The sequence below is a fragment of the Megascapheus bottae genome, unplaced genomic scaffold, assembly GCF_031878675.1.
Source record: "Megascapheus bottae isolate mThoBot1 unplaced genomic scaffold, mThoBot2.hap1 HAP1_SCAFFOLD_216, whole genome shotgun sequence".
Lineage (NCBI taxonomy): Eukaryota > Metazoa > Chordata > Mammalia > Rodentia > Geomyidae > Megascapheus > Megascapheus bottae.
Genome location: NW_028327578.1, coordinates 179,713 through 192,216, shown reverse-complemented (window position 1 = coordinate 192,216; position 12,504 = coordinate 179,713).

The window sequence follows — 12,504 nt, the reverse complement described above, 5'->3', positions numbered from 1 at the left end:
TCAATATAATATCCAGAGAATACCACTGCTGCATTTCTCCCACCATTCCTCCCCCCATTCTTCCAAGGATATAGAATGAGAAACACTAGATGAAAAGAAATGTGAATAAAAAATGTGAGAGGCCAGTATTTCACGCCTGTTATCTTAGCTGCATAGGAGACTGAAGATTGCAGTTCCAAGTCAGCTCGAGCTGGAAAGCCTTTCAGTTTCTAACATCCAATTAAACACTGGAAAATTGGAAGTAGCATTATGACTGAAAGTAGTGGGATGCCTGCCTTGAATGAAAAGCTTAGATAGAGGGCCCAGGCCATGAGGTCAAGCATGCTGACATATGAGAAAAAAAAAGAGAGAGAGAGAGAGAGGAAAGGAAATAAAAAAACAGCCAATTGTTTCTTTTTCCTGGTGATCAGTTTCCTATTATTTTTTCATATATTTTTATTGTAATTAATAGAAGGGTTACGTGATATTTGCCAGATAGAAGGTGCATTAATTTACATACATTGATACCCTTCCACGTTCTTGGTCCCCATTACCCTCCCCCCCACTCCCCCTCTTGGTTTTCCCCCCTCCCTGTCCAATTTCAAGTAAACAAATACAAATGTATCCAATATATCAGATAACAAAGTGAGATATTGTGACAATATGAGATAACAAAGGAACAGCAAAAGAGATGAGCCATAACATAGCACATTAAGGACAGCAATCATTTGTTATATGGCTTTTGTTTCAATATCCTAGAGGTCCATTCAATTAGCTTCATACTGTATGGCCTTATGTATCAAGTTATTGCTCTATTGCAAATCTTTGCTATTAGCGCCCAAGGTTTCTACTGGTTATGATTAATGAGGGAAACCATTGAGCCTAAGTTCCTTTGAGTCTGGCTTATTCGCTTAATATGATTTGCTATTATTTTTATGAAGTCATTGGGTGGTGTGTGTGTGTGTGTGTGTGTGTGTGTGTGTGTGTGTGCCTCCACATATGCACATGTTCATGATTGGGTGTGTTCGTACTAGGGTTTTAAGCAGAGCCTTATGCTCTCCCTTAACTATTTCTACTTGAGGCAGAAAACTTATAAGCCAAAGCTCCACTTCTGTCCTTTTTCTGGAAGACTGGAGATAAGGTTCTCTTGGATTTGTCCAGCCTGGCTCTGGACCTTGATTCTCACATCTCAGCTTCCTGTGTAGCTAAATTACAGGCATGAGCCACCTTGTGCTGGAGTAATTGAAAGTCCTTGTTATTTTCTTGGTTAACAAGAGGAAGAACCATATGGGCCAAGATTTGAAATCAGAAACCCAGTCTGAAACTGTCTGCACCATTATTGTACCTGAACCTGGGACTTTAGACTCCGGCCACCAAATCAAGGAGTCCTAGCTGCAATAGGTCCAGCCACTCACCTACAGAAGACAAATAAAGAGATATGGTGAAGTGTGGGTAAAGGATATTAAGTTTATAGCAGGCTTAGGAAGATAGCACTACTTCTTCAGCTGTCTTCAGAGGTACAGATATGGATTTTAGGTTAAATAGGGAGGCTTAGGGGAAGGCAGGGAGAAGAGCTTGCATACAAAAAATAGTCCCAAATCCCACAGTGGCCTGGTTGACCACTAGTGAGCTCAGACATTGTCCCTAGAAGAATTCCAGAGAAGTTGTTATCACTTTATTACAGGAACAGAACAGGGACCAAATTATCTCCTGAGATTTGGGCCATTGGTTTTCAGCTGCTAAGACTCATCTTAAGGCTGTTGTTTGTTTCCACACAGGATGCTTCTTAGGGAGTCTTTATATCCTCCTGGTGCCCAAAGGTGATTGTGAAAGAATGCAGCACAGAAGAGTTCAGATCCAGATAGGAGGCCATTCCGTGAATTCACAAAGCCTGGCAAAAACATCTACAAGGTTGCATCTTACATACCAAGATCTGCTTTGGATCTAGTAAATCTGTTCCCTGTCCACTTGGATTTAGAGTTTGTGACTGAGTGGCACTGAGGACAACTGAGAGCACATGGAGGCTAGGACAGCTATTGGCCCACAGGCTCTGGAACAGAGAGGGACAGCAGCCACCACATCCAATCCCAAGAATCACACACATGCTCCCTGCAGTGTCTCTAGAACCTTCCAAAGAAAGACCTTCAATACCTAGCATTTTGCCCTACGCTAAGGGGGTCCCCCTCTACTTTGGGCAAAGAAAACACAGCACCTGAGAACTGCACAGGGATCTGCCAGACCCACACACAGCTGTCCTCTGCCTCCTGTTACTACCCTCCTCTCCATCATCCTTTTAGAGAGCATTTATAAAAATTTTTATTGCTTTTATAAAGCTGAGATACAAAGGTGTTAAGTTGCAAAAGTAGCTAGGATTATAGGCAAGACACATAGTACTTGTCTTGCTCTCTCCCTATTTATGATTTTGCTAATACTGAGGCTTGAACTCAGGCCTTTGGCATTGTTCTTTTGCTTTATCTTTCAAGGGGAGTGTGCTTTAGTACTTGTGCCACAGTTCTACATGTGGTTTTTTGTGGTTGATTACATATAAGTCTCGTGGACTGGTGTTTCTACCTGAATCAGCTTCCAACCACAATCCTCAGATCTCAGCCACAGACAGGACTTCAGAGAAGCAAAGCTGTGAGTGCCTATGTGGCAGTGCCCCCTGGGTTGGAACTTCCCTCCTCTGAGCCTCAGTTTCCAAATGTCCAATATGGATTTCCCAGTTGCCACATTGTAATCTTTCTGAGGAAAACTACACGAGGTAGTCCTTGTTAAAAACTTCAGATAGCCAGGTCGTTGTGTCTCTTGCCACTAATCCTAGCTACTCAGGAGGCTGAGATATGACGACTGTGATTGAAAGCTGGTACTGAGTCAGTGAGACTCTTATCTCCAAGAAACAACCAAAAATCTACAAGTGGATTTGTGGTTCTAGGCACAAAGAACAAAACTTGAAGCAAAAAAAAGTATAAGTTTAATGCCCGCACCCTGAGTTCAAGTCCCAGGACAGTCTCACAGGCAAATACAAACACACACACACACACACACACACACACACACACACAAAACATAAGAAAAATTAAATAAAGCACAACACTCCCCACTAGTATAATTGCCTACCACTAGTCCTTCTGCTGTCCAGCTCCTCTGACTTTGGCCTCTCTCCAACCCCAATACCTGTGACAGGAGCTCCCATTCCAACTGCCAACTTTGGCTCTTTGAAGCTGGCCAGACAGGCAAGACCAAGGGAGACGTGTAACGTAAGAAGATTGTGTTAACAGTACAGTAATCAAAGTATGTCTACTTCTTGGAATTAGCACATGAATCAAATCTTATTCTATGCTTTGCATGCATTCTATGCAATTTTGTGTAAATAAACTGGTGGTTTGTGGTGCAGGAGTGCGGGCCTGTGTGTGTGTGTGTGTGTGTGTGTGTGTGTGTGTGTGTGTGTGTGTGTGTGTGTGAGATACTGGGTGTGAACTCACGGATTACGTGCTGTTGCTTAGCCATTTTGTGCAAGGCTGATGCTCTATCACTTAAGCATAGGTCTACTTTTGATTTTTTTTTATGTGGTTTACTAGAGAAAAAAGTTTGATGGATTTCCCTGCCTTAATTGGCATTGAACCTTGACCCTCTCAGCTCCACATACTAAGTAGCCAGGATTATAGGTGTCAGGTACTGGGGCTCAGATTTGGTCAGATGTTAGTAAATGCCAATCATGACTTTACTAAAGGCCAGTAGGAGTCTAAACGTGATACTTATGGGAAGGTTGTCTGAAAAGGACATTTCCAAGAAGTATTTGTGTGTGTGTATGTGTGCCTGGTGCTGGGGATCAAACCTGAGACCCAGCACTTGCTAAGCAGAGGCTGTGTCAGTGTACCACTGGGAAGCCTAAGTTAATACTGAAGTTGTATGAACTTCCCCAAAAAGGTATTTTTTAGCAGGCCCCACCGGAAGGTCACTCTGAACTAACTCTAAACCAGCAGAGATAGCAGTTTCAAAGAAAGTAATAAATTACAGCCTACATACCAGTGATTTGAGGCCCCAGGATAAAATTACCATCGAAACATCCTGTGATTACATTGAGATACCCTGGCCAGGTGCCCTTCAGCTGTCCTGCAGCTCAGCACATATCCCCGAGTACTAGCCAATCAATTAATAATACATCAACCCTGTGAGCTAACCCTATAGAAACCATGTACAACAGGAAGTCGGGACTCAGACCTGCTGTGTCAGTGTCGGTCTTGAGTCCAGGCTTGAGCTTACAATAAGGACTCTGGTGCTGTTACATTGGATTCAGCTCCTTGGAGGGGACCCTGAAATCTGGACTGTGTCTTCAGAATGAACAATTCAATTTTCAACAGAATTAACTTAGGTTTAGTCTACAGTCTAGAAAATTTTAAGTTTTTGTGTGTGTTTGTGCTGGTACTGGATGAATGTATTTTCCTTTAGCTGTTTTTGCTCAATGCTGATGCTATACGACGTGAGTCACAGCTTTCCTATCGCCCTTTCATGGTTTATTGGCAGTCAGGCTCTCAGGGTCATCTCTCCGGGCTGGCTATCCACTGTGGTCTTCACAGCTGAGCCCGCTGAGCAGCTGCCAGGAATCATGATATATTCTCGTGTCCCTCAGCTCAGTTCTTTGGGCTGCTGTATAAATTACTGTTTTTGTCATTTCACCTAATGAGAAACTTGTACAGAATTTAATTTTAAACAACAAATTTTCCCTCCTGAGTCCAGGTGCATTAGCTCCAGCGGGTTGGCAATTCAGATAGACATGGCCGCATCCAAGAACCATACTACACACAACAGTCCAGGAAATGGCACAGAAATGGCGTCAGAAAACCCAGATCACAAAGATACGCATCTCTGAAGGCGAGGACCCCAAGTTCCTGAAGAACATGCGTGTTCTAAGAAGCACAACAAGAAGGGTTTTAAGAAGATGAAGGCCAACGATGCCAAGGCTATGAGAACGTGGCCCAAGGCCATCAGACCCTGGAGAAGCCCAAAGTAACAAACAGAAGTTCCACAGCAGGCTACCAGCAAGCTCCAGCAACTTGCCTACATTGCCCACTCCAAGCTTGGGAATCACATCCATTCCTACATTTTCAAAGGTCTTAGGCTCACCTGGCCCAAGGCCAGGGCCCAGGCCTTGGCTAGGGCACAATCCAAGGCCCAGACTCCAGCTGCAATGCCAGCTAAGGCCCAGGCCCCAGCTCCTAAGGGTGCTCAGGCCACAGCCTCCTAAGGGTGCGCTGGCTCCAGCCTCTAAGCTGGAGGGCTCTGTGAAGGCCCCACAGAGAAGACCTTTGTCTGCCAGTGTGATGACAGGTGAACTGCCGTGGCTCCCTGGCTGCCATCTAGAGGGTGGGGTGTGGCCTGTGTCAATTTTACCAATAAACCTGAGGCAGGAAGACAAAAGTAAATCAATGAATAAATAAATAATGTTTTTTGCCGGTCCTGGAGCTTGAACTTAGTGCCTGAGCACTGTCCCTGAGCTTCCTTTTACTCAAGGTTAGCTCTCTGCAACTTCCCAGCTTTTTGCATGTATGTGTGATACTGGGAATTCCAACCCAGGGCTTTACATACTAGGCAAGCACTCTACAACTAGCCACCTTCCCAGTCCACAATTTTAATTTTATACTGTAGTCCATGACAAGTTAGAAATAAAAGTATGTTTTTTTTATTTAATTATGTCATTTAAGTTCCTTTCTGTAATTAGCAACAGAAGACAAATTTAAATACACATGCACACACACACACACACACACACACACACACATGCACATACACAATTTCTTAAGATACTTAGCAGAAATGGAGGAAGATATTTCTAGTGGAGACTTATGTGAACAATTCAATAATATCATTTCTGATTTGCCTATTTTGATTCTCTTGGTTTTTTCTCTACAGCCTGTCCATCATTATGATGCAAGGTGAATAAGGAAAAATAGAGAAAGCTATTTCCTTACTGGGGTGCTATCCAGGGTAATAGAATACTATGTTGGGTATAAATCCTGAATTTGTTACTTTACTAATTTTTTGATATATCTAATCGTGCAAACTTCTAATTTCCCAGGAAAATAGAAGTAATGATAGTACTTGAATTATGAGGACTAAATGAATTTATTATTGAAAAGCTTCTAGGCAGTGCGATTTATTATGATTGGGCTCCATAAATGTTACTATTTTTAGAATTATCATGAATAACTCTCTAAAGTAGCTACCGAAGTATACTAATAACTTTGCTCTTCTATGATATTGAAAAATCTATTTCCCTTTTTAAAATTTGTGTGTGCACGTGTGCATATGTATGTGTGTGGAGGGGTTAGAGAGCAAGAGAGAGCGAGAGACAGAGAGAGACAGAGACAGAGACAGACAGAGACAGAGAGCCAGTCCATGCGGACATGCCCAGGTGTGTGCCCATTGTGTGCTTGAACTCAGGGCCGGGGCACTGTCATGAGCTTTTTGGCTCTAGTGTAGTGTTCTACCACTTAATCCACTTCTTACTTTTTTGGGGAAGTGGTTAATTGGACATCTGAATCTCAGACATTCCTTTCCAGAAAGCTTTGAACTGTAATCCTCAAATCTTAGCCTTCTGAGTAGCTAGGATTACAGGCATGAGACATTATATTTAATTAGTGGTTTCAATTGAACATGTCACTTTTTGAGTACAGTGCATGTTGATCCATGGCACACCTTCAAACATTTTTCCCAATTTCTCCCAATCTTTTCCATTTCTCCTCAAGTTACCTGGCTCCATTTTGATATAAAATTCCTCACCATTCCTCTCTCTCTGGATCAATCTGAGGTAGGGCATCTGAGCTGTTTCCTTAACATGGTTGTATAGTTATTAGTGCATCAATAAACATGGAGGTATATATAACTTTATTGTACACTGACTTTCAGTCTTTTGGATAAATTTCCAAGAGGATTACTGCTGGATCATAAGTAATTCTAAATACCGATCTTACCTGAAAACTCTTTTTAAAATTTAAGAGCTTGTAATATAATGTATTGGAAATAAATTATTTTCAGTATAGATTACTAGAGGTAGAATGATGTAAATTATATGCACATTTTTCTAGCAGTACTTTTGTTTTTTTTTCTGCTGGTCATGGGGTTTGAACTCTGGGCCTGGGCACTATCCCTTTGCTCTTCAGCTCAAGGCTATTGCCCTGGCCCTTGAGCCAGGGGCCACTTCCGGTGTTCCTGGTGGTTAACTAGAGATGAGAGTTTCATGGTCTTTTGTACCCTGGCTGGCTTTGAACCCAGATCCTCAGATCTCATCCTCTTGTGTAGCTAGGATTACAGGAGTGAGCCACCACTCCTGGCTTTTTTGTAGCAATTCTGAAAAATGGATACACAGGGAAGAAAGAAAATGAGTTGAGAGAAGAAGGCCAGTAGTTGTGGAGACATACAATTGGTAAATTCATAAACTAGCCAATTCAAGATTATGATGTATGTATATATGTATATATGCATTGATGAGTACATACAGACATACACACTCTGAAGAGGGGTTACTTTTACCAATATATAATTTATTTAATAAATATACAGAAAATTTAAACTACGACAGGTATGAATATAGTGTGTTGGTCACTGAAAGACTTCTTCAAAGACTATATCTACAGAAAAGCCTGGATGATATATGTTCCATGTATTTTCTTTATGTAGATTGTCCAGATCAGCTCATGTTAAATAAAGTATAAGGACAGGAAAAAAAAATCATTACCTTTTCTTATAAGGCTTACGGTATGTGACTATAAATCTTAATGTACTATGTTATTTCTCTTTTCGTTTTTTTGCCTTTATGGTTTTTCTCATGTTGTTACTGTGTCTGACTTGCTACCTGGTATATTGTATACACATTTATTTGTTTATTTGAAACAGGGAAGGGAAGGAGGGAAAAGAGAGGACTGGGAGGTGGAGGAGGGGACATCACAACGTGCCTCTTAGAGAATTACTGACACCCACTTTGTAAAACTTTTTAAATTTCATTTGTCAGGTAGTAGGAGGTGCAGGTCTTCTTACACATTAATACACCTTCTCATGTGTTTCTCCCTGTTTCCCTCCACCCACCCCCTTCCAATCATGTTGTTTCCCCCCTTTCCCTACTTCAAATAAACAAACAAACATATATTCTAAGTGTTTATAATTGACAAAAGCTACCAAGGGGCTGGGAGTTTGGCCTAGTGTAAGAGTGCTTGCCTAGCATGCATGAAGACCCAGGTTCAATGACTCAGTACCACATATATAGGAAAAGCTGACAGTGGTGCTGTGGATCAAGTGGTAGGACTCTAGCCTTGAGAAGGCCAAAGGACAGTGCTCAAGCCATGAGTTCAAGCCCCAGGACTGGCACAACAATTACCAAGACATAATTGGGTGTATAGTGAAACCTAGTAATTAAATGGTGTTCTGGGGTTTTTTTTTTGTATTTGTTTTGTTTTCCTAATGTGAGTAGTGGGGTTTCTACTCACGACCTTGAGTTCTCAATAAACTTTCTCTGCTCAAGCTGACCCTCTCTTACTTGAGCTCCAGTTGCATTTCTGGATTTTTCAAGGACTCATTGGAGATAAGTATGACATAGACATGCCTGCCCAGGCTAGCTTCAAACTGTGCTCCTCAGATCTCAGCCTCCTATGTACCTAGAAAGACAGGTCACTGAGCCACCAGTGCCCAGCTATATCGCCCTGAATTGGTGAAATGGTGTTTTTGTCTAAGCCAATCTCATCAGTGTAAAAAAGATTTATCAAGCAAGGAAAAAATGATACCAATTTTCCAGAAATGATTACAAAAGAGGATCCAATGTTCTTATAATCTCCAATGAGGTGATGGTGGGGGAAAGGACAAAGCTATCCTTTAGCAAGAACCAGTTTGACAAGAAGCAACAAGTAAACACCCTGCCTTTGTCGAGGACTTTGCTCAAGAGACAGCTGGACATGTGGGAAAATTGATAGAATTTTTCCTTCAAATGCAGAGTTTACTCTTTCCAAAATCAAATTGTGTGTGAGTTACAAATCTGTAGAAATGAGGCTTTCTTGCTGCTGTCTTAATAGATTTGAGGTATTATCAGGCCCAGTTCAGATTTCAAGAGAAGTCTGGCACTGGATGTAACCAATACTATCCAGCACCACTTCTGGCTTTTTCTATGTATGTGGTACAGAGGAATCAAACCTGGGTCTTTGTGCATGTTAGACAAGCACTCTACCACTAGGTCAAACTCATGGCCTAAGGTCTTCATTCTCCCCCTGCCTCATTCTTTCTCTGGGTCATGCAGCCTGAGCATTGTCCCTGAGCTCTACACCCAAGAATAACACCCTACCCTTGACCCAACCCCTACTTCCCTTTTCTAGAGGTTATTTGGAGATAAGAGTCTCAGGTCCTTCTAGGATATAGAAACAAAAGCCACATAATGAGTGATTGTTGTCCTTAAGGTACTATGTTATCTTTCATCTCTTTTGCTTTCCCTTGGTTATCTCATATTGTTACAAGTTTTCACTTTGTTATCTGATATATTGGATATATGCATATTTGGTTATTTGAAATTGGATAGGAAAGAGGGGAAAATAAGTTGGTGGAGGAGGGACATGGGGACCAAGACATGAGAAAGTGTATGAATGTATGTGAAGTAATGCACCTTCCATCTGGCAAATGTAATGTAACCCTTCTATCAATTACAATAAAAATTATATGGAAAAAAAGAGTCTCAGGTCCTTTAGTGCCCAGGGTGGCTTTGAGCCTTGATCTTCAGATCTCAAGCTCTTGAGTAGCTAGGATAATAGGCCTGAGCCACCCCGCCCTCCCCGCCAGCTCCAAGTTCTTCATATCTATCCTAACCATTTTATGGTGACATGGCGACAGTCATTTCTGCCTTGATGATCTAGAAAGTGTTTTTCCTTTTACCACCACAGGTCAATACTCCTGAAAACTGAGTCTTTGTAGGTTCAGGAATGAGTTTCTAGATAAAGTAGTAGGTTCTTAGCAACAATACATCAGTGCGTCATGAGGAAACCTTTTCAAAAGAGAGGTTAACCAAACAATGCTTTTGAAATTATTCATACTTCTCAGGCTTGAAAATTCTGTCCTATATGGAAATGTGCCTACAGCAGAAGAAAGCCAGCTAAAGCCTCCCTAGACTAATCCCACCAATCATGACCCAATAAAGTGACATCCACCTAGACCTTTCCATATTCCAGGAACCAGGTAGATGTACACTTCGTGAGAGAACTTGATCATTACTATGATCTGGTTAACTGCTTCTTCACTGACACATTGCCTTATGGTAGGGGATAGGAAATGTTTGCTTAAGCAATTCTTTATTTTTGTAGAAAATGAGCTTAGTATATTAGGCAAAGGAATTGCCAATCTGTCTTACAATCTGTCCTTACCTGTTTCTCTCTGCGAGAGATGCATGGAACCACATGAAGAATGCACAGTCATCATAATAGTTAGGAAGCTTCTAAAAACACATGATTAAAGAAAGAGGTGATTTGTATAATAAAATGGATACCAAAAACTAATAATTGCATTGGGATTGACGTTCCTTCCTTATGCCTTTTTTGTGGACATCAATTGCAACATCCTATCTATTACAATGTACTCAGAAGCTTGAAGGGAATACTTTTTCATTAAAAATATAAAGGATCAAAATTACTACAATGAAATAGAAAACAAGTGTTCAATTGGATTTCATTGAAAGGCATTATCAGAGTGAAAAAAATGTAGCACCAAAATAGAGGGAAACATAGGCATATTTTGTATCTGGTGGGGTCTTGCATTCAGAACATTTTTAATTCAAAAATTAATGTCTGAAAAACAAAAACAGATCCAACAAACTCCAAGGGTTTGAGCATATACTTCAGTTAGTCAGAGAGTATACCCCAAAGGTGGCAAGCACATCAGAGCAGAGCTGGAATTCTAATGTCTCACCCACCAAGATCACCAACAAAATTCAGCAAAACCACAGACCACTGGAGTCCTCAGACCTTGCTGACACAAATGCCAAATGGGAAAGCAATGGTAGAAAAGCGTCTGTGGGTTTCTCAATAAGTTAACCATAGAATGACCATTTGGCACCAATTCAACTTCAGGGATGTTTTTATATGATAAATATAGACAATGATCTCTCAATCTGATTAGAACACCACTAAAGAATCAACTAAAGACCTATGTTTACACACACACACACACACGCACGCACACACACACACACACACACACACACACCAAACATACTGTGGTGAATTCTTCATCCTTTCTGTTTGCTCTGCTTTCATTTTGACTCTGTTAGGCTGGAATACCAGAAGCAGGGCACAGCCACCCCCAACAGTTTCCAGTCTCTGCTACCTCTCAGTTCCTCAGTGGGAATGAGCTAGACACCTGTCTCATGCACCCATTTTCTAGTGATCACCTGTCTATGTGACAGCAGATACAATGCACTTGACCTAGTGACTCCATACTACCAGGGACCTCTGAAGATATGTCACAGTGACTACTTGTGTTACAGCACCTTGGACCACAATGAAACCTCCCATGGAAAACCTGCTAAGGTCACACCTGGCCCCCAAGAGAATGTTATTTGCTTCTAAGGTTGCCTTATGTCCCATCACTGATCAGGTATCAGTTTCCCCTGGATGGCTCCCCTCCATCCACTGGCCCTGCAAGATGTGCTGCCTTTCCCTTCTCTGTCATAAACTGCTTCTCTTATTCACTGTGTTATGTTTTCATGCTTTGATGGTGACTTATCTAATAAGCATACACAACCTGCCCTCTATTTGTGGTTTTTCTAGAGTGAGTAATTTGGTAGAAAGTCAAAACACAACAAGTCAGACAGCAGCTATAGGTCATCTGTTGTACAAACAAGTTCCCTGTGAGGAGGATACATGCTCACCAGTGGGAAACTTAGACATGAAGCTACTTCCCACCAGGGTAAACAATCATCCTGTGAAAGACACACTGTACAGCATCCACAGCCATTTCACCTGGAGCTCCATCACAACAAAGCTGGAATGTATGGTCCTGTCCAGAGACAGAGTCCTTGAGAGTCAGCCCAAAGACATAGAACTCACATCTATTTCCATAACTGACAGCTAGTTTGAATAATTAGGCATCAATATTGGTGATGGCTAGCTACACAAGAAGCTGAGATCTGGAGGATCAAAGTCAGCCATGGCAAAAAGTAAAATATTGTTTCCACATTAACCAGCAAACAAACAGGGCTGGAGGCATGACTTGAGTGATAGATGTTTAGCCAAGCAAGCAAACCAAGCAAAAATCCAAACCAAAGTATGGCCAAAAACAAAACAAACAAGTAATCAATAATTTCCTCATTTTTCACAAGCATGTCATCCCATCATAACCCTTAATAATCACAAAACTAGCTCTCATCAAGATCCCCTGAACCAGGGAAAAAACCACAGTGTTTGTTTAGAGACACTAGCTAAGCAAGAATTCACAGTGGTTCTGTTATCCAAGGGGAAACATTGAAATGGAGAGACTTCCCAGGTGGTCACTTGTTTCACC